The sequence below is a fragment of the Triturus cristatus genome, chromosome 6 (assembly GCF_964204655.1).
Source record: "Triturus cristatus chromosome 6, aTriCri1.1, whole genome shotgun sequence".
Classification (NCBI taxonomy): Eukaryota; Metazoa; Chordata; class Amphibia; order Caudata; family Salamandridae; genus Triturus; species Triturus cristatus.
In genome coordinates, this window is record NC_140589.1 from 359351467 (window position 1) to 359379240 (window position 27774).

Below are 27774 nucleotides of genomic sequence, written 5' to 3' on the forward strand. Positions count from 1 at the left end.
ACTGCAATAAATGGCAGACACTCAGAAAGCAAGAGCAAACATTATGTTACATGAGGCAATGGTGGTAATTGTGCATGTATCAAAAGCAAACAAGATACAAGAGGTAGCAAACAATATGTTACAAGAGGAAAAGTGACATGTGTGCAAGTTACAAAAGAGTACAAAGTACAAGTAGAGGTATAAAAGTGCAATAAATGGCAGACACTCAAAACACAGGAACACACTGGGAAGGCACTTCTATAGGCATGGAGAACAGAATTTCCTATAATGTAAAGACTTCCTTCAGACAATAGAGAGGGTGTGAATTAAGTTTGGAAGTGCCTTTGCAGGAGGAGAATTTTGAGGTCAGCTTTGAAGGACTGGGAAGAGGGGGTGGTCCGTAGCTGAGGCTGAGTTCCAGATTCTCGCCGCGTTGCCTGTAAAGGATTAGGCCATCGATCTTTCCTTCTTGAAAGTGGAAGGTTCAAGCAATACATTTTGCGCAGTACGTGATGGTCTAGAGCATTATATGCATGTGTGACATTAATGTTTTTTTCTCCTTTTTATTCTAGTCTAAAGCTTTTGATTCCTGTTTCCGGTTTCCACAGTGGTTGTTCTGCGGTTGTGTAGTTGCATTTTTTTGGTAAGAATTGTTTTGTTGTTGTATTTACTCCAAATGAGTAATATTGTAATGTTTGAATGAATTTTTTTGTATGTGATGTCATAATGACAGCATATTTAGTTAGTGGTTTGAGCATGAAAATCTTTGCGAGGTGTTTTGCATAGTCTTATGTGTCATTTCTTTTCTCTTTATTTTTTAGTGGGATATTGTTGATCCATACTGTGTCTGTGCAGAGTAGGTGGTGGTGAGTAGTTTAGCTGCCTCTGGCAAGTGAGTGATATTGTTTTGAAGTATATATGTGTTTTTGATAAAGGTGCTTTTTGTTTATTACTTATTTTACAAAGTGTTTGTTGTTGTTGACTTGTTTGACAAGTTACCTTTATTAATAAGCATTATGGCTAGCCATAGAATGACTGCTCAACAGCTGGTTGGTATGCTTCTTGAATCTTCCTCTGAGCATGATTATGAGACTGACAGTGTGTCTGAGGGAGAGGAGGGAGGGGAAGATTCTGGCAGTGAGTTTTCTCTCCACATGGAATCATCGGATGATGAAGGTACTCTCAGTGCAGATGAAGGTACTCTTGGTGTGGATGAAGCAACTCTCAGTGCAGATGAAGTGCCTGTCTTAGAGGAGGAAACTGCTGTGCCCATGGTGCAAGAGGCATCTGGATTGCAGTCTGAGGCTGCTAGGCTTCCTACTGGAAGTGCTGGACTTTGGGTTGATCCAAACATGGTGCAGCCGGTGTTGCCTGCCTTTAGCGGTGATGCAGGGTGTAGAGTGGATTGTGAACGTTTTTTGCCTATACAGTTTTTTCAGTTGTTTATGGATGATGTATTTTTGGGTGAGATTGTTGAGCAGACGAATTTGTATGCTGAACAGTTTTTGAGGGACAACAGTGACAAATTTAGGCCCCAGTCTAGAGCTACCCGGTGGACTCCCACATATCTGGAAGAGAGTATGAAGTTTTTGGGTTTGACTTTATTGATGGGTGTGGTAAGGAAGCCAAACTTGGCTTCATATTGGTCTACTAGCCCCTTGTTGGCAACTGCCATATTTCCTGCAGTTATGACTCGTAATCGGTATTTACTTTTGCTATGTATGCTGCATTTTGATAATTCTATGGCGTTGCCACGAGATCACCCTGACTGTGACCGTCTTTTTAAGATTCGGCCCATTCTTGATCACTTTGTAGATCGATTTTCTGAGATCTATACTCCAGGGAAAGAAATATCTATTGATGAGTCTTTGGTCTTGTTCAAGGGCCGTTTGGTTTTTAGGCAGTACATCCCTAGCAAGAGGGCACGCTATGGAATTAAGCTGTATATGTTGTCTGAGAGTAGGACAGGATATGTTTACACTGGTAGAGATTCTACTATTGACCCCCCAGGTTGTCCGTCCATTGGAGTTTCAGAGAAAATTGTGTGGGATCTTGCTAGAAGACTGTTTAACAGAGGCCACCATTTGTACCTTGATAACTTCTATACTGCTGTGCAATTATTTAAGGAATTGTATAAAGTGTACACTTTTGCATGTGGCACAATCCGCTCTAACCGTAAAGGTTATCCGAAAGAGCTTGTTTGCAAAAAACTTCAGAGGGGGCAGTGCAGTTCCTTGCATAGTGATGAACTACTAGCTGTAAAATTTGTGGACAGGAGGGATGTGTACATGCTGACTACCATCCATGATGAGAATACTTCACCTGTGGCTGTTTGGGGTCAGGTTGCTGAAGTGCACAAACCTGTGTGCATTCTAGACTACAATAAGCACATGGGTGGTGTTGACAGAGTAGATCAGAGGTTGGAACCTTACTCTGCTATTCGGAAGGCTTATGTTTGGTATAAGAAGTTGACCATCCATTTTTTTGAATTAGCAAGTTTCAATGCTTTTATTGTGTTCAAGGAGTGTTCTCCTGCGTCAAAGTTGACATTTCTTCAGTTTCAGCACTCTGTGATAGCTAGCCTTGTTGTTGTGGAACAGGCAAGTGTTCCTAGATTTGGAGTGGTGGAGGATGTGGCTCGATTGAAAGATCGCCACTTTCCTGATTACATCCCTCCCACACCTTCAAAAGATTTTACCACTAGGAGATGTAGAGTCTGTTGGCGAAGAGATACGAGGAAGGAGTCTCGTTATTTCTGTCCTGGGTATCCTTCTAACCCTGGGCTGTGTATGCCTGCTTGTTTCAGAGCATACCACACGCAAAATAAATTTTGGGGGCTTCCATGAGTGGTAAAGTGACCTGCCTGGTCTGTATTGTTTAAAAAAAATATTCTGTTTCAAGGTTGGCATTAGTGCAATGTATTTAGTTTCAGATTTTGTGTTAGAAGATTTGTATCTATTTGCAATTTGTTTGTGTTTTTTTGTATATAAAATCCTAAATGTGATGGTGGTGTGTGTAGGTTGGTGCTTGGCTGGAGGTGTGCATGGACTGGTGCTTGGCTGGAGGTGTGCGTGGACTGGCGCTTGGCTGGCGGTGTGCGTGGACTGGCGCTTGGCTGGAGGTGTGCGTGGACTGGCGCTTAGCTGGCGGTGTACGTGGAGTGGCGCTTGTCTGGAGGTGTGCGTGGACTGGCGCTTGGCTAGAGGTGTGCGTGGACTGGCACTTGGCTGGTGGTGTGCGTGCCATGGTGCTTGGCTGGCGGTGTGTGTGGACTGGTGCTCGGCTGGCGGTGTGTGAGTAGTGACTTGCTGCTGGTCACTACACACACTGGTAGCTGAGCGCCAATCCACGCAATCCATCAGTTTGTGTAGTTGCTGTGTCAGGAATGTGGGCGTGTGGAAGTGATGGGCCCTTGAATGGCGCTGTCTGCTGGTGTGAGTGTTGTAATGTGATGGGCCCGCGGCTGGCAGTGTAAATGTTTTGTATGTGTCACACGTATGAAAGGTGCATGAATGGCCTGTAAAGAGGGTGGTGCCTTGTCGTGGCTTTACAGCTCACGAGCTGTGAGCCAATGGATCAGTTTCTCATCCTTTCAATTATTAATAGTGCATTTCATTTTTGTGAAATCACTTGCTAATACAATTGTATATAGTGAACCATTACTCACCCTCGTGCCAAATCCAACCAGTATGTGTGTGTGCTATAGGATTAGATGGATGTGCAGTAATATTTGTCTTTTTTGTCTTCCTGAAGCAGGGTGTACCTTGTCCCTTTTTGTGAATGTTGTGATGTGTTGGTTTTGTGCCTGGTGGTGTGAATGGTCTTGTGTGTATCACGTATGAAAGGTGTGTGAATGGCCTGTAAAGCGGTTGGTGACTTGCCGTGGCTTTACAGCTCACGAGCTGCGAGCCATTGGTTCAGTTTTTTGTCCATTTAATTATTGACAGTGCATTTCATTTTTGTGAAATCTCTTGTTAATAAAATTTAATATACTGAACCATCACTCGCCCTTGTGCCAAATCCAACCAGTATGTGTGTGTGTTTGAGGAATAGATGGCTGTGTAGGAATCTTTGTCTTTTTAGTTTCTCTGCCAAGGTGTATGTTCCATGTAAGAATAACCCACCAACTGTAGATATTGTCGTAAACCCATGGGAGTTCATGGTGATGTCTTTCTTGTGAATTCCAAAAAGTTATTTTATCCACAATGTCCTGCAAACCTCAAAATGTCTGTCACATTTTCCTTGCAATATTGTGCCGACATTCTCACGCTGTAGAAACAAACAACTAATTATGTCAAAACGATCTGGTTTTGCAAGGGGGTCAACTGTCTTTTTGGCCTGTGCTTGGCAGCCATCTAGGGAAACCTACCAAACCCACACATTTCTAAAAACTAGACACCTGGGGGCTTCCAGGGAGGTAAGGTTTGCATGGACCCCCCAACGTTTCCATACCCAGAATCTCCTGCAAACCTCAAATTTAGCTGAAAAATGAACTTTTTTCACACATTTTTGTGTGGTAAATTTCCCACCACCCAGTGTTCCCCCAGGTCTCCCGGTAAAAATGGTGCCTCACTTGTGTGGGAGACCCAAGTACCCGCGACAGGCAAGGGCCCAAAACGTAGTGAGGCGGCATCAAAATTGCCTATCTCAAAACCACCTGGTTTTGCAAGGGGGGGTCACTTGGGTTTTTGGCCCGGTGCTCGGCGGCCATCTAGGGAAACCTACCAAACCCATACATTTCTGAAAACTAGACACCCGGGGGCTTCCAGGGAGGTATGGCTTGCATGGCTTCCCCAACGTTTCCTTACCCAGAATCCCCTGCCAACCTCGATTTTAGCTGAAAAAATCTAATTTTTCACACATTATTGTGTGGAAAAGTTGGGGCATCACTGGGCTCACTCAAATTTCCCACCACCCAGCATTCCCCCGGGTCTCCCGGTAAAAATGGTGCCTCACTTGTGTGGGAGGCCCAAGTACCCACAACAGGCAAGGGCCCAAAACATTTTTTTATAGGCAATGTTGATGTCGCATCACTACGTTTTGGGCCCTTGTCTGGATTATTTTCCTTTGTGGTGCAGTTTTCTTTAACCCAGTTAGGCTCAACGACGCACTTTGTTTCATAATCATTGCAGTACTACTTGGTGTCTCAGCCTGACTACACTACTGGGGACAGGGCTAGAATTGTCTCCCTCTTGTTCACCTTCCACCGCAATAATATCGTCCCCTGATTCTTCATGCCCAACAACAATGGGTTGAGTTTTACTTTGTTCTAAGCGAAGTAGGTGAGCCTCCCACACGATAGTGTGGTGTATTTTGTGATTACTTGTTTGGCCTCCGGTACCATAGTTTGTACAAAGCTTACCCCGCCTAACAGCATTTTGACAAATTGAGCATATAGCAATGTTCTCCTCCTTACTGCTAACCGAAAAGAAGTCCCAAAACGGGAGGAGAACTTTCTGGTGCTGCTGGATGTGCCACTTTCAATACCAGATGAACTGGAGGGTGTGCTTGGAATGTGATTCTGAGCAGCTACACTGCGACTTCTACCACTACCTACTGCGGTGGTGGTTGAGCTGGATGTAGGTCCCTGCCTTTCCTTTGCAAATGAAAATATGGAAGCTGGAGGTCATGGTGGTGTTACCTGTGTTGGTGGTATCCGTGCTACATCCCTTGCAGCCATTTTGGATAGGGTAATAATGTTGGTCTCCATATCCCTTGGGCCGGGAGTGATGTCCATGATGATTGGCTCGTCATCATCATCATCCCCCTCTTGTACATCTACCTCCATAACTCTAAGGCTTTCTGGAACGCTCCTTTTCACTAGCCTTGTCTTGTGGCGTGCATCACTCTCAGACTGAGCTGGTGGCTTCCAAGTGGCATCAAGATCATCAGAAGCGGGGCTTGAAGAAGAAGATGATTGAATAACCCTCCTTTTCCTTGCTGGGGGTCTGGAAGCTCGATTTCCTGAAATGCCCCTACTTCAGGAGGAACAACTACTATTGTAGGCTATTGTTGTGGCTGTTCTGCGTTGGGACAGGACGTAAGTGGGGCAAGGGCAGAAGTTCCTAGTGTGATCAACTTTACAAGGGCCTCAGCATCCTGGTCTAAATAGCCAGTCGGTATAAGCGAATGTTGATCAAGTTCAAATTTAAGAGCAGTCGGGTGACCTTGTGCAAACGTCTGGAGATAAAAGCTGGTTGCTTGACCTGGGTCAGAGAAGTTTTTACTACCTTCGTTAATTTAAAACTTACCAAATGGTAGTCTGACCATAGAAGAGGTAGAGGAGCCTCTGTCTGAGTTTGACAGTTAGTAAATATTTGGTCAAGGGTGTGACCTTTTACATGTGTGGGGGCGGAAACCTGAGGTGCAAGATTAAGTGCATCCAGGGATTCCCGCAACAAGATGGTCTCAGGAATATCCTGATAATCCATGTGTATACATTAAAATCTCCCAGTACCACAAAGTGTTTGAATCTAGAGGCCACAGGTGAAATGGTGTCACTAATAGACTTCAAGAAAGCCCCTGCGTGGCCAGGGGGTCTATATATTAGGATTCCTGCATTGCACTGGTGGGGGAGACAGAGTAGCCATAGATTGATTACTGCAGAGGACCTGTATGGAAGACAGAGATTATATTTATGGAAGTTTCTCTAAGCTCTTACTGGTGGGCTGCTGTGTTATCATTCATCACAGAGAGCTCCAGGCTCCCGCCTAAGTAAGTTAAAGGTTTACATTAAGTCGTTTGTGTAGGGCCAATTTACAATTTTCAGCACTATAACATGAAGTTTTCATGATAGCTGAGCGTTTCAATGTGATGTTTGTTTACCTTGTAAATAGAACACTGTTACTTAAAAGGCACACAATCAAAAGCAAACGTTTTCATGAGCAAATAAGGAGATATTATGAATTTTAATGCACAACATATCTCTTGTTGGAGAAAGGAACAATGACAAACAAGGTGAAGTCCATATTAAATATATTGTTAACACCTGACACCATTTTTAGTTCTGGTGTTTTCCCAATATGTGCAGTTTTTATTATATAAGTACATGCTATGCATACAAACTTACAGAGGCTTACATTCATCAGTCTTCATCAATAGTATACTGTAGTTTCAATCACAATTTGCTTCCAGCCAGTCAGAAACCCTTTTTAGAAGGCAATGGGGCATGCAGGGGATATTGGACCCAACCATGGGGGCTGAGGCCCTTTAATCCTGATGTCCTGGGGCCCCACCTACTATGTATCCTGAACAACTGGGCCAAGTACTCCTTCTGCACTTGACTTTCAGTAGTAACATGGTCAAGCATTCCAAGGCTCACTCTACAGAATAGTGAACACCGGCTCACAACACCAAATGTGTTCAGCAGCAGCAATAAATCTTTATCCTGCAAACTGCTCACATTTATGGAAAAACTGAGTATTATCGTTCCACCGTTTACCAATTCAAAGGAAAAATATGACATTGAAAACAATCACACAGAACCCTCCTGAGGTTCGGGCTCTAGTGTTTTCTTGTCAATTCCCTGCTCTAGTCCCTCCACGCTCTAGCAATAGTGATTATTCCCCATTAACACTTGATAACATCCAGGTTATGCCCCACTAGTAGTCCGAGGCTCAAGGGTCCTCCTTGACCTCTATCAGCATATTCACCCTGGGCTAATGGGCCCGAAATCAGTCTTACCTGGACCGGCAGGTGGGAACTCGGAGTGGCACTCGGAGTGGCAGCAGTTGAGCTAAGGTTTGTTTACCAAATGCAGCCCCATTGGGCTGGACTCAGTCGGTGCAGAGTCCTCACATGCGATTGACTTCCCAAAGTGACCAGAAGTTCTTTGCAGTTCCTCCTGAGGGGTAAGTATCCCATTCGTCTCCCAGTTGGGGTTGTTAGGATGATCCTGATGTAGGTCCCTCACCTGAGTGAAGGCTTGCCAGTGCTCCCATGGCATCCTCACTTCTCTGGTGGGGTTTGCTGATCAGGATTCAGTCCTAGATACTCCCTGTGGCCCCGTTCTAGCATATGGAGTCTGTATATCTTCACAGTAAACGGGCTCCCACCCAATCGGCACAGTGAAATCCTTGTCAGAGGACCCTCCTGACTACGAGGTAATGGCACGCTACCGCACAAGGATACAGCTCTAACCACATGGCAGTCTTTTAACAGTGGCCCATTCTGGCATACAGGGTCGCCATCTCAGAACTATGCATGGGCTATCGTCTAATCGGAGCAGTGCAACACACAGCTTAGCCGTCTCCTGATACCTCGCAAAGGGAGTCACTCAACAGGGCTGCTCACTGGACCCCTCTTCCTCCAGTGCTATCCTCTTCCTCACATGGCACAATGGCCGGGGAATGCAGGCAGGCACCACACCACACACCAAATGTGATTAACGGTCTGAGTCTTTAAAGTTTTATGATGGGGTTCTGCTTCCTATGAAGTGTCCACTCCTCTGCTCTCTCTTCCCCAAAGATGATAGCCTCACAACACAGGATATGGGAGTGTCTAGAGTTCACACCTGGATGTCAGCCGCAGTGATATGTGTATCAAAAGGTTAGCTCAGTGCCCCAACCCCACTCTTTACGATTCTATTATCAGCCCCATCTACCTGAGATGTGCCCTTCCTTGTGACCTCTTACTGAATCAAAGAGCACTCTTTGAAGTGTACTGAGGAGGCTTCACTCTCCCCTCTCCAGTGTGTGTCACACCCAGCTTACATGAATGCAGAAAATCACAAATCTGTCTGCGGGGATTTCTCTACCTCCTCTCCTTGTTTTACCATGCAGGCATGGGCCTACCAAAATGTAAACCAGGGCCCTCCACATATTGTACAATCCACAGGCACACATATACCCAGTGCATTTATACAACCTGTATACACTGTACAGCACTGCATCCTTTGTGTATTGTACCACTCATAGTCATACAAACATCTAGCACATACATTTAACATGCGTGCACTGCACAGCACTACATCCTCCATATATTGTACCACCCAGGGACTCCACAGACCCAGCACATGCACTTACCATGTACACACTGCTCAATACTGCATTATCCCTGTAATGTATCCATCCCATGCACACATACACCCAGCGTAGATACATCACTCTAGTGCTGCACAGTACTTCACATAAAATGATGTAGGCCGAGGTGAGTGAAGCACACAGCAGTATCATTTTAAAATGAGATAGCCTGTAGGCCTCACTCCAGTGACCCAGGTTAAAAAGGACCTGTTAATTCCAATTAATCATTACACAGTATGCTGCCATGACCTTGCCTGTGTTGCTTAACTGCTTGTGAAGGCAGTAGCATTCCACCACTGTGAGGGTAGTGATTTTGGTGTCGCTCTCAGTCAAACAAGATGGCAATCCGTGAGACAAGCTGATATCATTGTGCACACACATGATCCCTGTTTTCCTATGGCAACACAAATCTGCATTAGGGATCAAGACATCAGTACATTTGTGCACTCAGGGCAGGGTGCATGTACATTACCCAACAATATATCACAAACAAAATAATCAATAAGCATTGAGGATACCAAATACAATTTCAAGCCTTTTGACTTTACCAATCCAATGCTTATTTAGAATGTAAGGTATATTTTCCAGCAGCATGGTACATTAACTGAATAATGTAGGAAACTGGATTGATTACAAAGGATGAAAGAGCCATTAGTCTTAATATGAGCTATGGCAAAGGTCTCACAAGGCTGAGCAATCTGGCTCCTAAAAGTAACCCATCTTTCTGTGATTGAATCTGGTCTTACCCTTGTTAGATTGGAAGAAGAAAACTGCAAATACTGTTTTCAACTATACCAAAAATAAATAAAAATATATATATGTCAAATGACTCAGAAGTTCTGGATTTGTAAAAATAATCAGCCTAATTTAGAGTCTTGCGGATGGGATACTCCATCACAAAAATGGTAGATGTCCAGTCCACAGTATTTCAAGTCCATATAGTGTTTGACATTTATAATATGGTGGGTTAGATAGATGCAATGTTTCTGACAGAGTAAGGCCCTATGTTATGTTAGACCTGTCAGCCTTAGGATGGTCTTCACCCAAACCTTTTGCCTGCCCACCTCCTCTTTTTGCTGATCCTTTTTGTTGGCCTTAGAACTCTGACCACTTTACCACTGCTGACCAGCGCTAAAGTGTATGTGCTTCTCCCTTAAAACGTAACATAACATGTGTATTTGTAAAGCGCATGTTCACTCGGAGGCATCTTGGCGCTGAATTACAGATGTTTATTGCTACCCAACTCAATGGTACTCATTTTATCAACCTCAGATGGATGGAACATGGTGACATCAGTTTATACTCAATTAGCAAACTAATTTACTTGCAAGTCCCTTGTAATGTGGTATAACATATAGCCAGGCCTGTAAATTAATGGCTGTTAGTGGGCCTGCTGCACTGATTGTGCCACCCTCACCAGTAGCCCTGTAAACATGTTTCAGGCCTGTCACTAAAGAGCCTGTGTGTCTGGTTTTACTGCCACTTCGACTTGGCATTTAAAACACTTTTCCAAGCCTGAAACTCCTCTTTTATTACACATACATCACCCCTAAGATAGGCCCTTTGTAAGCCATAGGGCAGGGCACTGTGTAAGTGATAGGAAGAGCATGTACTTTTAAGTTCCGATAATACTGGTAGTGAAAAATTGCTATTTTTAGATCTGTCAGCCTTAGGGTGGTCTTCACCCAAACCTTTTTCCTGCTTACCTCCTCTTTTTGCTGATCCTTTTTGTTGGCCTTAGGATGCTGAGCACTTTTTCCCACTACTGACCCGCACTAAAGTGTATGTGTTTCTCCCCTAAACATGGTAACATCAGTGTATACTCAATCAGCAGATTAATTTACTTGCAAGTCCCTTGTAAAGTGGTATAACATATACCCAAGCCTGTAAATTAATTGCTATTAGTCGGCCTGCAGCACTGATTATGCCACCCTCGTCAGTGGCCCTGTAAACATGTTTCAGGACTGTCACTGAATCAATAAATCAATCAATTAATCAAAGCATTTGTAGAGTGTGCTACTCACCCGTGAGGGTCTCGAGGCGCTATTGGGGTGGGGAGTGGAATGCTGCTACTGCCAGGTCTTGAGAAGTCTTCTAAAGGTCAGAAGCTCCTGGGTCTGTCGTAGGTGGTTGGGGAGGGTGTTCCATGTCTTGGCCACGAGGTGAGAGAATGATCTGCCGCTGATGGTCATTCGGGGGATGCGTGGGACGGTGGCTGGGGTGAGGTGAGCCGAGCGAAGCTGGCGGTTCGGGTGTGGAAGGTGAGTCGTTCGTTGAGGTATGCTGGTCTGGCATTGTGGAGTGCTTTGTGGATGTGGGTGAGGAGCTTGAAGGTGATCCTCTTGTTGACCGGGAGCCAGTGCAAGTATCTCAGGTGGGCAGTGATGTGGCTGTGGCAGGGGATTCTGAGGATGAGGCATGCAGAGGTGTTCTATATGTGTTGAAGTATTTTCTGGAGTTTGGCCGTGGTTCCCACGAAGAGGGCATTACCGTAGTCCGGCCTGCTGCAGACGAGGGCCTGGGTGACCGTCCTTCTGGTTTCGGTGGGGATTCATCTGTAGATCATGCGGAGCATGCGGAGGGTATTGAAGCAGGAGGAGGAGACAGCGTTGACTTGCTGGGTCATAGAGAGCATTGAGTCCAGGATGAACTCCAGGTTGCGTGCGTGGTTGGAGGGTGTAGGTGCAACTCCCAGCGTGGCTGGCCACCAGGAGTCGTCCCATACAGAAGGGGTGGAGCCGAGGGTGAGGACTTCCGTCTTGTCAGAGTTCAGTTTCAGATGGCTGGTCTTCATCCACTCTGCAACGTCCTTCATTCCCTCGTGGAGGTTGGATTTGGTGGTGGCCGGGTCATTGGTGAGGGAGAGGATCAGCTGGGTGTCGTCGGCGTACGAGATGATGTTGAGGTCGTGCGATCGGACGATGTTGGCGAGCGGTGCCATGTAGATGTTGAAAAGGGTCGGGTTGAGGGACAATCCTTGGGGTACGCCGCAGGTGATCTTGATGGCTTCAGAGCGGAATGGGGGAGGCGTACTTTTTGGGTTCTGCCGGTGAGGAAGGAGGTGATCCAGTCCAGGGTCTTGTCATGGATCCCTGCGTCATGGAGGCGTGTGCTCAGGGTGTGGTGGCAGATGGTGTCAAAGGCGGCCGAGAGGTCCAGGAGGATGAGGGCCGTGGTTTTGCCATTGTCCAGCAGAGCCCTTATATCGCCGGTGGCGGTGATGAGGGCGGTTACGCTGCTGTGGTTGCTGTGGAAGCCGGATTGGGATGAGTCCAGGATGTTGTTCTCCTCTAGGAAGTGGGTCTGTTGTCTGTTGGCGGTCTTCTCAATGTCTATCGCCGGGAAGGGGGTAGTCTCGAAGGAGCTGTTGATGATCTTTTGGAGATGGGGTGCGATGATGGAGCTTGCTTTTTTGAAGATGTTGTGGGTGCTGGGGTCAGAAGGCGAGCCGGAGTGGATAGTATTCATTATTTTGATGGTGTGTGCGTCATTGACGTTGTTCCAGGAGAGCAGGAGGTCAGTGTGTTTGGTGAGCGTTGAGTCGAGGGTGTCAGTGTCTGTCATCGGTGTCTGGGTGCCGAAGCTGTTATGGATGTCTGTGATCTTGCGGTGGAAGAAGGTGGCCAAGGTGTCGCAGAGTTCTTGAGACAGGGGGATGTCATTTGAGCTGGAGTTGGGGGTGGTGAGTTCTTTCACGATGTTGAAAAGCTCTTGTGTGCGTTGTTGTCGATGCGTTCATCAAAGGAGGTCCTCTTGGCAGTTTGGATGAGTTGGTGGTGCTTGCATCTGGCGATCTTGAGTGCTACGTGGTTGTCTGGTGTCTGGTCGTGGCGCCACTGCTTCTCGAGTATTCGGCAGGTTCGTTTGGAGATTTGGAGGTCGGTGTTGAACCAGACGGCTCTGGTTTCTGTGTGTCTGTTGGAGGGTTTCCTGATCGGGGCGAGGGTGTTGGCGCAGGCGTCGATCCATTGCCATTGTCAGTGGGGTCAGATGGAGGACCTTGGGCGAGGGTGATGATTAGCTGGTCTTCGGTGGCTTTGTTCTAGCTACGGTGTGCCATTCGTTGCAGTTGGTTGTGCGCGGTGTGTTTCTCAAAGGAGAAGTGGAAACAGTGGTGGACGGTCCAGTGGAGTTTGGTGGTGTGGCTGAAGGTGATGTGGTTGCTGGCGGAGAAGATGGGGTCGACCGTGTGACCAGCGGAGTGGGTGGGTATCATGACGAGCTGTTTGAGTCCAAAGTTGGAGAGGTTGTCGATCAGGGTTGTGGAGTTGCTGTCGTTGGCATTCTCGAGGTGGAAATTCAGGTCTCCGAGGAGGACGTAGACTGTGGAGGCAAGGGCGTACGTGCTGATGATGTCGGTGATGGAGTCGCTGAACTGCGGTCGGGGTCCGGGGGGTCTGTAGATGAGGGTGCCTCTAAGGCTGTTGTTGTGATCAATGTGAATCTGGAAGTGTAGGTGTTCGGCCGTGCTGAGGGAGTCTTTGGTGCTGATCGTAATTCTGAGGGTGCTCCTGTGGATGAGGGCGATTCCTCCTCCTGGTTTGTTGGTTCGGTCCCTGTGGGTGATCTTGTAGCCGTCCGGGATAGCTATGGCTATGTCGGGCGCCGAGGAGGCATTCATCCAGGTCTCTGTCAGGAAGGCAACGTCGAGGATGAGTCGAGAAGGTCCCAGAGCTCGAATGCATGCCTGTGGACTGAGCAGGTGTTGAGTAGGATGGACCTAAGATGGTTGTGGCCTGCTCTGGTATGATGGGCATGGAGTGCTGGTGTGCGCTGGCTGGTGAGGCTGCAGGTGAAGCTGCAAGGCCGGCAGGTGAAGGGTCCATGGGTGAGCTTCGGGGCGGGTTGGAAGCAGGTGGAAGATTGGCCGACATTGAGTGCGTGGAGGCTGTTGGCGTCTTAGCGGCGTCGGGTGTCGTGGCAGTCATGGGGTCAGGGGGTCTGGTGCTGGGCACTGTCCAGGCGAGGGTGGGCGCAGATGGGTTTGCCTTAGGCACACCCTCGGTGCGCCAGCAGCACACCCGCTGCGCGTCTCCGCTGCACGACCGCACAGTGGTTGCCATAAGTAGGGCAGGGGGCGGGAGTAGAGGAAGAGAGGCGGGAGCAGGCTGGATTGGGGGCGGGGCCGCAGGGGCATCAGCGGCGGGGAACTACGGCAAGGGGAGAGAGACAGAGCAGAATGCTAGAAAACAAAACAGAATGCAACCAGGGTGAACCAGAAAATACAGTGATAACTACAGTAACACTAAACAGAAGGCAACAGTGCAAAAATGGCAATGACAAGGCATTAGTGAAGGGTACCAAGGCACGGAGCGGAGCAGAGGTCAAGGTGGGCCTGCGGCACTGGGACGGGCTGCTGGCTTGAACCCTGACAGGGAGGGCTCAGCGCAGGAGAGGTCCTGCTGCCAGGCAGAGCTGCTGGGGAGAGTGAAACCTCCGAGCCGGAGATCGAGGTTTCACTGAAGAGCCTGTGTGTTCAGTTGTTCTGCCACTTCAACTTGCCATTTAAAACACTTTGCCAAGCCTTAAACTCCTCTTCTATTACACATACTTCACCCCTAAGTTAGGCCCTTTGTAGCCCATGGGGCAGGGTGCTGTGTAAGTAAAAGGAAGACCATGTACTTTTGAGTATTGATTATACTGGTAGTGAAAAACACCTAAATTAGTTTTTCACTACTGTGAGGCCTACTCCTCTCATAGGCTAAGATTGGGAAAGCCTTCATTCAATTTTAAGCTATAATTCCTGATTAGAAAGGAGTAGCTGTGTCATGTTTTATATCTTAGGAATGGTAATGATAAATCCTCCTCACTGTTAAAGTTAGATTTAATGTTACGGTTTTAAAAATGCCACTTTTAGAAAGTGGACTTTCCTCTGCTCTTACAGCTTTGTGTGGTTACAACCTTTCGCCAATACAAGTCTGGGGTGGGTGACAGCTACATTTTGTGCATTCCTAATAGACAGCCACAAACTCAAGAAGGTTAGGTGTTTCACACGCCTCATTTCTTGCATCTAGTCTTAGACTCACAGTCCCCTACACTACGAATACCACAATGCATCTGGGTGGGTGAGTAGTTTTTTGCATCAAGTCCTTGGGGCCGATTCACAGAACTAACTTAAGACAAAATCCTAAACTTACTACTTTTGGTATTCACAGAAGTTAGGATATTGTCTTAAGTTTGTCATAAGACAAACTTAAGACGGACTTAAGACAGTCTTAAGACAGACTTAAGACAGTCTTAAGACAGACTTAAGACAAACTTAAGACAGACTTAAGACAGACTTAAGACAGACTTAAGACAAACTTAAGACAAAATCCTAACTTAAGTCTGTCTTAAGTCTGTCTTAAGTCTATCTTAAGTTTGTCTTAAGTCTGTCTTAAGACTGTCTTAAGTCTGTCTTAAGACTGTCTTAGGTCTGTCTTAAGACTGTCTTAAGACAAACTTGAGACAAAATCCTAACTTCTGTGAATACCAAAAGTAGTAAGTTTAGGATTTTGTCTTAAGTTAGTTCTGTGAATCGGGCCCTTAGATTCCCAGCCCCCTACACTACGAGTACCACAATGCATCTGGGTGGGTGAACAGATTGTGTGTGATCTCATGCTACCTGGGGAATAAGTCAGCTGACCATGTGTTTAAATGTGAACCGCCCCTAACACTAATTGCTTGGCTTCTTACAACTGTTGGAACCTGCCTGCCCGGACTACTCGTGACCCTCTGACCTGCTGTTCGCCGGCGTTGAGCAGTACGCTCTTTGGAAGTTATTCATCACTGTGGCATACCGCCCTCCGCGCGCTAAGAGGCGCTGAATTGACGAACCTCCATTTGAGCAACTATCGAACTTTTTTCTGAACGTTGTTTCCTTATCTGCCAGGGAACGCGCCCGCCTGTTGTGGAGAGAATGCTGACTGTCCCCATCGAATTGCGTGTTCTCCTGGACTCGCTAGAAGCTTCTGCCTCCCGGAAATATCAGCCTCCCTGCTGGTTTCCAATTAAACTTGCTCTGTACGTGAAAGCGCCTGACCTTTCAGAATAAGCTCCGCTCGACACAGCCTTCATTTGTTTGTTTTTCGTTTGCGCTAGGAAACGTTACCTAACTGTCATTCTTCCTTATGGTGAAGAAATAAGGAATAAGGAGACTTCCCTGTTTGTTGTGGGATATTCAGAGTCAGCCAGAAAAACTGGATTATTATTTGAACGAGCTGTGAGAGAACGTCTTTTACGAAAGCTGCTGCTGTTTGGTGATGCACTTTTCACTCATACTGTGACAGAGGGTCTCCAGCAAGATGGTTTGCTTGCTCTTACGTTTGGATGGCAACTTCCCATGTGAGCGAACCCCCTCTCAATTTAAGGTGAGTGTGAGAACACACACAATCCGGATACACGAGTCTTTATTGATTAGTTAGCACACATTGAATTGTGGTAGTCATATCTTCTTGTTCACCTTCTGTCTCTCTTCTTTCTACCCTGCAGCCTCTGCACCTGAGTCCCCTTCCTGAGGCAGAAACAGCGTTGTGTCTTCCCCCTTGGGGATCTAAACTGGCTCTCCGCTCCCTAGGAGTACGCTTAAGCCTTCCTGTTTTCTCTATGATTAGAGGCTGACTGTACTCTAGGGGAGAGGGGGGACTCTATCTTCGCTCCTGAGGATAGCTGGTGGTGGAGACACCTTGTGGACCTGACATTAGGTGTGTTTGGGTTCTCATCTGCATTCTGATGGCCCTTCCTAGGCAGGAAAGGCGGGAGGAACTGGCACTTACAACTGAATAGGTAGTGTCCTGTCCCCACACAAAGAGCTGATTACACTCTACTGATAGTCTGTAGCCAGAGCTGGGAAGAAAGGGCTTCTATGCACTTCAAAGACCCTTCTTTGAAATCACCCTCACTTCAAAGGCACAACTGGGTGTAAGGACTGGGTCTTTAAACAACCAAATCAGACCTTTCTGGACCTACACCTGGACTCCCATCAGAAGAACTTCTGTGCTGCACAAGGACTGACATTCTGGCGGACTGTTGACCTGGAAGAACTGCTTTTCTCTTGTGCTGCCCTGTTGCCTGCTGCTCTCCGACCCTGCTGAGGAGACTTGGACTCTGCCGTGCACCAAATTGATCTCCAAGGGCTTGTTGGCTTGCCTCCTGTTGTTTGAGACAATTGGATATCAAAGTCTCTACGCCTGATCATGTGTTTGGTTCACTGGAAGTGGACCCAGATACTTGCTTCAGAAGCACTGGTGCATCAACTGACTATGTGAGCAGATACCTCGCTGCAGCAGCTTGGTGAGATCAATGCATCCCCTTGACTGCGCAAAGAAAACCAGGACATTGCTTCAGAATCAATGCCTCGCGGCTTTGGCACTTCATTTACAGAACCGATGCATTGCTGTACCTACCTGGAGAAAATCGACTCATCATCTAGTGGGGGATTGACTTCAGCACATCTCTTGACGGACTCAGTCCTCTGCACCCCTCATCTTGCTATTGCAACCGAGGATCAAGGTACTTTTCTCACCGGGACTGCATGGGTCCTGTAGCCGGCTTGTGCTATATCGTGTGTGGCCTGAACGTTTGACTTTGCACCTGTCCAGCACGACAAGACAACCCCTATAGGTGCTAATTACTTCTAAGCTCTAGAAACACTTTTATTCTTTAAAAATTCACGTCTCTATTTCTACTTATAAAATTTACGTCGTTTTGATCTTGATTCATTTATAAAATTATTGTCTATTTTTCTAAACCAGTGTGCAGTCTTTTTGTAGTGTTTCCATTGTGTGTATGTGTTACACAAATACTTTACAAATTGCCTCTTTAGATAAGCCTAACTGCTCTGTGCCAAGCCACCCGAGGGTGAGCGCAAGTTATTTCTAAGTGTGTGTATATTCTTACCCTGACTAGAGTGGACAGGATTCATACCTCTGTCAACTACAGATGCCATTTCTAACATTTATTCTATGGGTTGACAGGGCCCTGGACACTTTTCTGGCCAGCTCTGATGTACTGAGCATCAGACGAGGCCTAAACATTCACTCCAGACTACAGTGTTATGTTTCCCCATGTAGATGTTTTTCAGAAGCTAAATACCTCAAGCTTTGACGAAGATGAGATCGATGGAGTGGTATACTGGCTGCTTGTTCCTGATGAAGCTGTGGGTCGTGTTGGAGAAAAGCTCCTAGTGGCAGAAACATTGAAACATGAATCGCACATGAAGCTCTGTTGACATCAGGCACATTTTGGCTCCTTTTCACACACTCTCGCTCTTCCTTTCCACTTCAGTTTTTAGGGACTTGAAGTCCTTGATATGGCAAAGCAGGAGGCTCAGATGAGACAAAGCTCCATATGGTTATAATACCTTCTGTATGAGGTGCCATTGACACATCTTAATTGGTTAGGGTCAATTCCATGCCCTGCCCTACATAAGTTAACCATTTAGCAAAATGTGAGTGACTTCCTCCTGGTTACTCTCAATGTCCCTGAATTTCTTAGGACAGTTCAGGACATAAATCTCAAAAGGCATATCATTTTATGCGGGCCCAACTTTGTGAATCGGGCTTTTCCACTCTGCAAGTTTACTGATACACATATTGTTCAATATTTCTGAATCTAGCCCGTCAATTGTATCCATCTCGTTCATTATATATTATTCTGACAAAATATGTGTAAACGTAAAGAATATTTTTCAACCTAAAAAACATAGCTTCGTACGTATGTAAATATCCGTCTATATTTTCTGCTAAATGTAAAATATACTGAGGTAAATATTTTTATTAAAACGTGTAATATTTTAAGCTAATAATCATATTAGAACAATATCACTAAAATAAATGCAAAACTATTACCGTAAACCAGCTTAAAAAGACATGGTTTACAATGCACCTATGTGGTGTCCTTACTCTGAAATAAATGTCGTAGCTGCTGGAGCACGGTTTTAAGGCAGCTTTATAAAGGGGACATGTTGTCCAAGCTAGTTTCAAGTCTGGGCTTAATAATCTCATTCGGTTTAAAGATGTATCATTATATGCCTCTGTTTTGCATAAATATATGGTGATTAGGAAAGAGCCTGGAACACTTGGATAAGCTCACATAATAAAATCCTCTGGGGTTGCTGGAAAAAACACAAAAATGCAGATTTTATAACGTAACAGCTCCACGGGGACCAATATTTCCTAAGACGTTATTATTCTGCACATAAAATTTAACAATAGGGAGAGTAATTTAGCGTCTACAGAAATAATGAGCAATTTACTATTAAAAGAGATGTTTATAGCCTTGGGCATTGAAAAGGATGCAGAGACTACCAGCTAAAAATAGCCCAGTACTGGTTTGTGATGGGGTTCTTCGTGTTTTCCTGAACTCACGCCTGACAAAGATATGTTTCCTCTTTTTATTATAAAACACTGGGGCATATTATCAAGAAACGGCTTTAAAATTATCGCCGCTTTAGCGGCAGAAAAATGCTGCTAAAGCGGTGATAATGGGCTTGATAATATGCCCTTGGGAATTCCAATAGAAGCCCATGTTCTGGTGTCAACATGGGCTTCTCTTGGAATTCTCTACGGCATATTATCAAGCCCATTATCGCTGCCGATTTTTTATTTTAAAGCCGTGCTTGATAATATGCCCCTAAGTAACTATGGGACATATTTACTGGAAACTGGCAGAGCGTGGTGTTAAGCTAGAATTGGTAACGCCATACTCCATCAGTTTCAAAACGCAGGGATGCACCGTATTTACAAGAATACTGCGTACACCTGCATTTCCCCTAGCGGTTCCTCAAAAGAAGCTGCCTAGCACCAGCACACACACCCTAGTGCCATGTTGCAAGGGTGCCTGCGCTGCTGGGTTGGTTTTTCGTGTGCAGGAAGGGACACTTTCCTGCACCTAAACAATCTTTACAGGTTATTTGCTGTTTCCATGTGTGCTGAAGAGTGCGTGCTTAAGACTCGGTATTCCCTGGCGAGATTTTTGGCACTGCCTCATACCTTGCAAAAATGGGGCAACGTTAAAAAGTAATGGGTGTTGCGGGGGATTGTCCACTGCACCCCCCATTGCATGCTCCTTTCACGCTAAGTGCTGTGTGAATAGGGGCATTATTGATAAGGCTTAACACCGTCTTGTAAATAAGGTGAAGGACTTAACGTCACCAGAATTTTGGAATAAGTGATGTTCTGGTGGTGTTAACTCCTTGTAAATATACCCCTATGCTCTTACTAAACTACTTTCAGCTTGTGGAGGGCTGCTTTCTTCATATTGATATAAAGAACAAATTGATTGCCAATACTGATAAACAGTTTGAAAAATAAAAAGAACGTAGGGGAGCTTCAAACACACCACGTCTGTACTAATTAATAGTATTTATTCGAGGAACATCTTTTTTGTTCATTTGAATTTTTCATGAGTGATTTGAACGCACATAAAATAGAAAACACCACGATGAATTTTACAAAAATGACGTACTACAAAATTGACGACAATGACTAACTGCCAATTTGGCAGATATCACCATTAGCATACTACCTAAATCATTCATACACCACTCCTCATTCATCAAAACACACACACTCACACATCCAAACCTTGGTTGCCTATATCAACAATTTGAATGTACCAAGGACCTGACCAAACACGGAAAAAGGTGAACCAACTTAATTTGATGTGCATCTATCCTACTGTTGGAAATTCGTTCTAAGGTTTAACACATAATTCTTTTTTACAATGCACAAAAAACAACAACTTAGTCCAGTGTTTGGTATGAAAAAAGAAAGGAGGTCTACGCGTTTCGAACTCACAATTCGTTTGAACGAAGGGGTTCTCTTCAGGACCAAGACACTGTAAAATAGAAAAAGGAGAAGAGATTTTACTTTAAAGTTACTGACTGACCCAAGAGCGCAGCACTATTAAACGCTGCCATTTTGTGGCAATTCTTACCAAATGACGGCTCACCAATCAGTACACTTTCGGAATTCTCTAATTGAGACCACTAGAAACAACAAAAATAGAAATAATAAAAAAATAGATAGAAGTAAAAGAATCTGTCAAGGCTTTACTCAATAATAGAGAAGCATTTGATAAAATCGTGTATTTTCTGACAGATAACTGTTTTAAAACTGGTCATGTTGTCAAGTTTTAGTAGCATTAGAAGCCAGTCTTTGCTTATGCTTTGATTAAATGAGTCAGGCTTTGACACAAAAGTGCAGTCCTGAAATATGAAGATTGTGTGCAGTTCCCTTACCCCTTTCACAGTAGTGAATGATTTTTGGTAAACTCCTAGGTATAGTGATTGTTGTCTAGAATCACACTGCGAGTCTGTGTGCATTTGGGAACCACTGTGAGAGAAGCATTTCGTAACATCGTGTATTTGCTGACAGATAACTATTTTAAAACCTGTCTCGTTGTCAAGTTTTAGTAGCATTAGAAGCCAGTCATTGCTTATGCGTTAATTAAATGAGTCAGGCATTGACACAAAAGTGCAGTCCTGAAATATGAAGATTGTGTACAGTTCCCTTACCAATTTCACAGTAGTGAATGATTTTTGGTAAACTCCTAGGGATAGTGGTGCTTGTCTAGAATCACACTGTGAGTCTTTGTGCATTTGGGAACCACTGTGAGAGAAGTGTTTGGTAACATTGTGTATTTGCTGACAGTTAACTGTTTTTAAACATGTCATGTTGTCAAGTTTTAGTAGCATTAGAAGACAGTTATGGCTTATGCTTTCATTAAATGAGTCAGGTATTGACAGTAAATTGCAGTCGTGAAATATGTAGATTGTGTGCAGTTCCCTTACCACTTGCACTGTAGTGAATGAGTTTTGGTAAACTCCTAGGGATAGTGGTGCTTGTCTAGAATCACACTGTGAGTTAGTGTGTATTTGGGATCACTGTGAGAGAAGCATTTGGTAACATCATGTATTTGCTGACAGGTAACTGTTTTAAAACCTGTCATGTTGTGAAGTTTTAGTAGCATTAGAACCCAGTCTTTGCTTATGCGTTGATTAAATGAGTCATGCTTTGACACTGATGTGCTGTACTTAAATATGTAGATTGTTTGCAGAACCATTAACTCTTCCAGACTAGTGAATGAGTTTTGGTAAACTCCTAGGATAGTGTTGCTTGTCTAAAATCACACTGTGAGTCTGTGTGCATTTGGGTAAAGATTGTGAGAGAAGCATTTGGTAACATCGTGTATTTGCTGACAGATAACTGTTTTCAAACCGGTCATGTTGTCAAGTTTTAGTAGCATTAGAAGCCAGTCATTGCTTATGCGTTGATTAAATGAGTCAGGCACTGACACTAAAGTGCAGTCGTGAAATATGTAGATTGTGTGCAGTTCCCTTACCACTTCCACTTCCACTGTAGTGAATGAGTTTTGGTAAGCTGCTAGGGTTTGTGTTGTTTGTCTAGAATCACACGGTGAGTCTGTGTGCATTTGGGAACCACTGTGAGAGAAGTGTTTGGAAAATGTTGTATTTGCTGACAGATAACTGTTTTAAAACATGTCATGTTGTCAAGTTTATTAGCATTAGAAGACAGTTATGGCTTATGCTTAAATAATGGAGACCGGAGCACGCATTAATTACAGTGATTGCCTCTGAAGAAGAAAGATAGACTTTCGAAACGCGTCAGGCGAATCGCGTTCTGGCTGTTTGATTGAAACTACAAACTGAACCTGAACTGAAGTGGGAGCATGCGCTTAGGATTGAAAGCAGGCGCTGTTTGTGGTGGCTCATCGATGGGCTGGAAATATTTAACAGAAATGAGTGCACCATCTGAGGTTGTATTTACCGGGACTTCATTATCCATAATGCCGAGGGTCATTAGACCGGCCCATTTGGGGGCGTGATTTTGGCATTTAAGAATGGAGACCGGAGCACGCATTCATTACAGCGATTGCCTCTGAAGAAGAAAGATAGACTTTCGAAACGCGTCAGGCGAATCACGTTCTGGCTGTTTGATTGAAACTACAAACTGAACCTGCCTGTAGCGTGAATTAAAGGCTTGCCAACTTAGTGCGTGTTCGAGTGCTGGTCACCTGGTGGGATTGGCAATGGAGCATTGATATTTGACGGCGACCCAGCCGTCGGGCTTGCACTACCCCGTGAAGAGAGGGGGCCATACGGCAGCGCATTTGTGGAGCCGTGAAGTGGGAGCACGGGCTTGGGATTGAAAGCAGGCGCTGTTTGTGGTGGCTCATCGATGGGCTGGAAATATTTAACAGAAATTAGTGCACCATCTGAGGTTGTATTTACCAGGACTTCATTATCCATAATGCCGAGTGTCATTAGACCGGCCCATCTGGGGGCGTGATTTTGGCATTTAAGAATGGAGACCGGAGCACGCATTTATTACAGCGATTGCCTCTGGAGAAGAAAGATAGACTTTCGAGAAGCGTCAGGCGAGTCGCATTCTGGCTGTTTGATTGAAACTACAAACTGAACCTGCCTGTACCCTGAATTAAAGGCTTGCCACCTTAGTGCGTGTTCGAGTGCTGCTCACCTGGTGGTATTGGCAATGGAGCATTGATATTTGACGGCGACCCAGCCGTCGAGCTTGCACCACCCCGTGAAGAGAGGGGGCTATACGGCAGAGCATTTGTCGAGCCGTGAAGTGGGAGCACGCGCTTGGGATTGAAAGCAGGCGCTGTTTGTGGTGGTTCATCTATGGGCTGGAAATATTTAACAGAAATTAGTGCACCCTCTGAGGTTCTATTTACCAGGAATTCATTATCCATAATGCCGAGTGTCATTAGACCGGCCCATCTGGGGGCGTGATTTTGGCATTTATGAATGGAGACCGGAGCACGCATTTAATACAGCGATTGCCTCGGGAGAAGAAAGATAGAATTTCGAGACGCGTCAGGCGAGTCGCATTCTGGCTGTTTGATTGAAACTACAAACTGAACCTGCCTGTACCCTGAATTAAAGGCTTGCCACCTTAGTGCGTGTTCGAGTGCTGCTCAACTGGTGGGACACATTGATGGAAAACATAACTACACGGCCACCCGAGCCGTGGGGAGAAGCACCAGTCCTCTAGAATGGAAAATGGGAGGCTGCGGAAAGGAACTGTACTTGACTATATGCAGCACTGTAAGCCAAAGTTAAAAACGCACTCGCTTTTATTTCTGGACCTTACTATAAGGAATTAATGAATTTAATGAATACAGATGCAGCGGAACCCACTTAGGAAAAATGTTTACTTGTTTCTAGGACTACTTGTCCCTTAATGCATAGCAGCAATAATGTGAAAGCGAGGCCCACTAGGGGGCCAATTGAGAAATAAAAAGCAGATTTCAAACAAAGAAACGAGCCTTTGCTGCATCTGTACACTGCCCATGAAGAAGAGTCTTGAGGACTTGAAACGCGTTGGCGATGACAAATGATTACCGGAAGTGAGTGCAAGTCTAATCCCGAATGGGAGGCGAACAGTTGTGTGCGCTCCCGAGCTTTGGGGCTCATTGATGGAAAATATATAAATATATATATATATATATATATATATATATATATATATATATATATATATATATATATATATACCTACTGGCGGTCGCCAGTAGGTAGTTATAGTTAGGACCACGTTTCCATAGGAAAACCTCAACATTCTATTTTGAATAACTTTGGCGCCGGTCGACGAATCCTCGCGAATTTCTCAAAATAGGTGGGGCGCTACGCTCCGCTCCTACCCTGAAAGTCTCGGGGGGATTCGTCAAGCGGGGGCTGAGATAAAAGGGGGGTCCCAAAACACGTTTTTCCCATGCATTTTTCCATAGGACCTTTAGAACGAGCTACAGCCCGAACGGCTGAACAGAATAACTAGAAATTTGGCAGAGAGGTAGTCCCTATGTCAAGGAAGTGCCTTTTGTAGGTTTGGTGTAAATCTGTTCAGTAGATTCCGAGAAAATAGCCTTTAAATCAATATATATATCTGAGCCCGCTTACGGTACGCTTACCGTACGCTTACGGTAAGCTTACGGTACGCGTACGGTGGCGTGCGCGAGCGCGATTCTGATTGGCTCTTAGATCTTAGTAAACATTCGAATCGGTCGAAACCAGGAAGCGGCGGCCGCCATTTTGTGTATTTCACTCTGAAAAAAAAGAGTGAAAACAAGGAAAGGGGGCAATGAGGAGAGTTACAGACCCCCTAACATTTGTAAGGGGGTCAAAGAAGGACAGAAAAGTACAAAAAAAACATTTATTGACTTAAAAAAAAATCACGGGGTACGCGTACGGTAAGCTTACGGTAAGCGTACGGTAAAAAAAAAAAAAAAAAGATAAATGAAAAGCAGCTTTAAGAGTTTAGAAATTAGGGAGCTCTAAAAAGAGCTGTTGTGTTTATGAAGTCATTTTTTTAGTGGTACCTACAAGTAAGTACCGATGCAGAGTCTAAGGTTCAAGAGGAAGACTCTGTTCCCTTCATCATTGAAGTGCACACCATCTCCTCTATAAATGTCTTGCATGTCATAACGCAAGTTGTTGTGGTAAATGGCACCCATACCATAGTCACGGAGGAAAGCAGAAACAGATTTGTTGACGTGCTTTCTTGCTTTGTCAATCTGTGGACAGAAATGATTGGACCAGTTCCATTTTTGCCTTTGGCATATGTTGGAAAACACAAAGGCAGTTTTAGGGAAAAGTGTAAACAGTTGTGCAAAGGTGTCCTTCATAAGCATTTCCAGACCTACCCCAGTCAAAGTGCCTAGGTCATTGCCACCACAGTGCACTATTATGAGGTCAGGGTGTTGGATTTGAATGAAGGATTTCACCAATGGCATCAATTGGTGCCACTTTAACCCTCTCTGACCAATCCATTTAATGTCTACATTTGGCAAAGCAAGGTCTCTCACCATATCTGTTTTCTCTGCAAACTTTTCACTCCAGAAGACATAGCTGTGCCCTACAATCCACACTGTGAACATCTTCAAAGGAGAACTGGATGCACTCAGGAGGTGTCTTTCAGTAGAATGGCAATAAGAAAAGAAAGACAGTTTGGAAATGGAGGCATACATATTTTTTTAAAACAAAAAGAACTGATTGGCTGTTTCATACCATTCTAGAATAAAAACTAGGCTGTATGTGAAAATTAATAGAAGCATGTTTTGTATTGGTACAAAAAAATGTGTAACCAAAGAACAGTACTATGGATTTGCTGTAAGGTTTGAAAAGTCAAGCACTCTTGCTCTGTGGAATTGAAACATTGTGTGTCGAACTTCTGACCTAACTGCACACAGCAGTGTTCCATGAGCTGTTGCTATGGTAGCAGGCAGAAGTCAAGTTGGGGGAAGGGTACTAGGCAGAAGTCAAGTTGGGGGCAGGGTACTTTTGGAAAAGGGTTGGTTTTCAACCAATAGAAATGTGTGAATACATGTGAAAAAAAGGGGGAAGCACTGAGATTTGAAACTTACATGTATATGTGTGGAAAAATAGAGGGAAAGTTTGCCATTATCTGGTTCTGCTGAGAGGAGAGAGGTGAACAGAACAGAGATCCTGGCTCTGATAATCTGCTGTTTGAGTGTCACATTTCTTTCACAACTAACTAATTTTAAAGGTGAGTTTACAGTTTGAGAGGGGATGTATGTGGTAACTTAAGAAATGAATAATAGAAATGGGAATTGTTTTTGTTGTAGTTACACATGGTGGTTTCATAATGTGTCAGTGTGTAAAAGTGATTTACACTTGCCCCGAAAAAAAAAAAGAGCAGTAAGTGTGCTTTCAAATTGGCAAAGAAATTTCGTTTTGGCACTAATGTGAAAACATGACTCTGTGTGCATAGAAGAATTATAGGCAGAGATTTATTGCGTCTTGCTCTGGTGATTTCACAGTTGCATTAGATGGAAAGGGGGAGCGAATTTTTGGGGGAAGAAGCAGAGGCTTAGCACACACCCATGTCCTTGCCGTGTATAGTCATGCACAGTATTTACAAGCGAGTGGGGTTTTCAGGTTTCAGTCTGTAATGCAAATACATTCAGCATCACTAAGGCTGGTTGCCCTTGGTGGAGTGTAGGCAGTCACAGAGAATGCACATGGTGGTGGTCTGAAAAAAAAACAGCTTGGACACGTGCAATTAAATAAATCAAAAATAGTGGTTTCATAATGTGTCAGTCTGTAAAAGTGATTTCAAATTGTAAAAAGAGATTTTCACTTGGCCCGAAAAAAAAAGAGCAGTAAGTGTGCTTTCAAATTGGCAAAGAAATTTCGTTTTGGCACTAATGTGAAAACATGACTCTGTGTGCATAGAAGAATTATAGGCAGAGATTTATTGCGTCTTGCTCTGGTGATTTCACAGTTGCATTAGATGGAAAGGGGGAGCGAATTTTTGGGGGAAGAAGCAGAGTCTTAGCACACACCCATGTGCTTGCCGTGTATAGTCATGCACAGTATTTAGAAGCCAGTGGGGTTTTCAGGTTTAAGTCTGTAATGCAAATACATTCAGCATCACTAAGGCTGGATGCCCTTGCTGGAGTGTAGGCAGTCACAGAGAATGCACATGGTGTTGGTCTGAAAAAAAACCAGCTTGGACACGTCCAATTAAATAAATCAAAAATAGTGGTTTCATAATGTGTCAGTCTGTAAAAGTGATTTCCAATTGTAAAAAGTGATTTTCACTTGCCCCGAAAAAAAAAAGAGCAGTAAGTGTGCTTTAAAAATGGCAAAGAAATTTCGTTTTGGCACTAATGTGAAAACATGACTCTGTGTGCATAGAAGAATTATAGGCAGAGATTTATTGCGTCTTGCTCTGGTGATTTCACAGTTGCATTAGATGGAAAGGGGGAGCGAATGTTTGGGGGAAGAAGC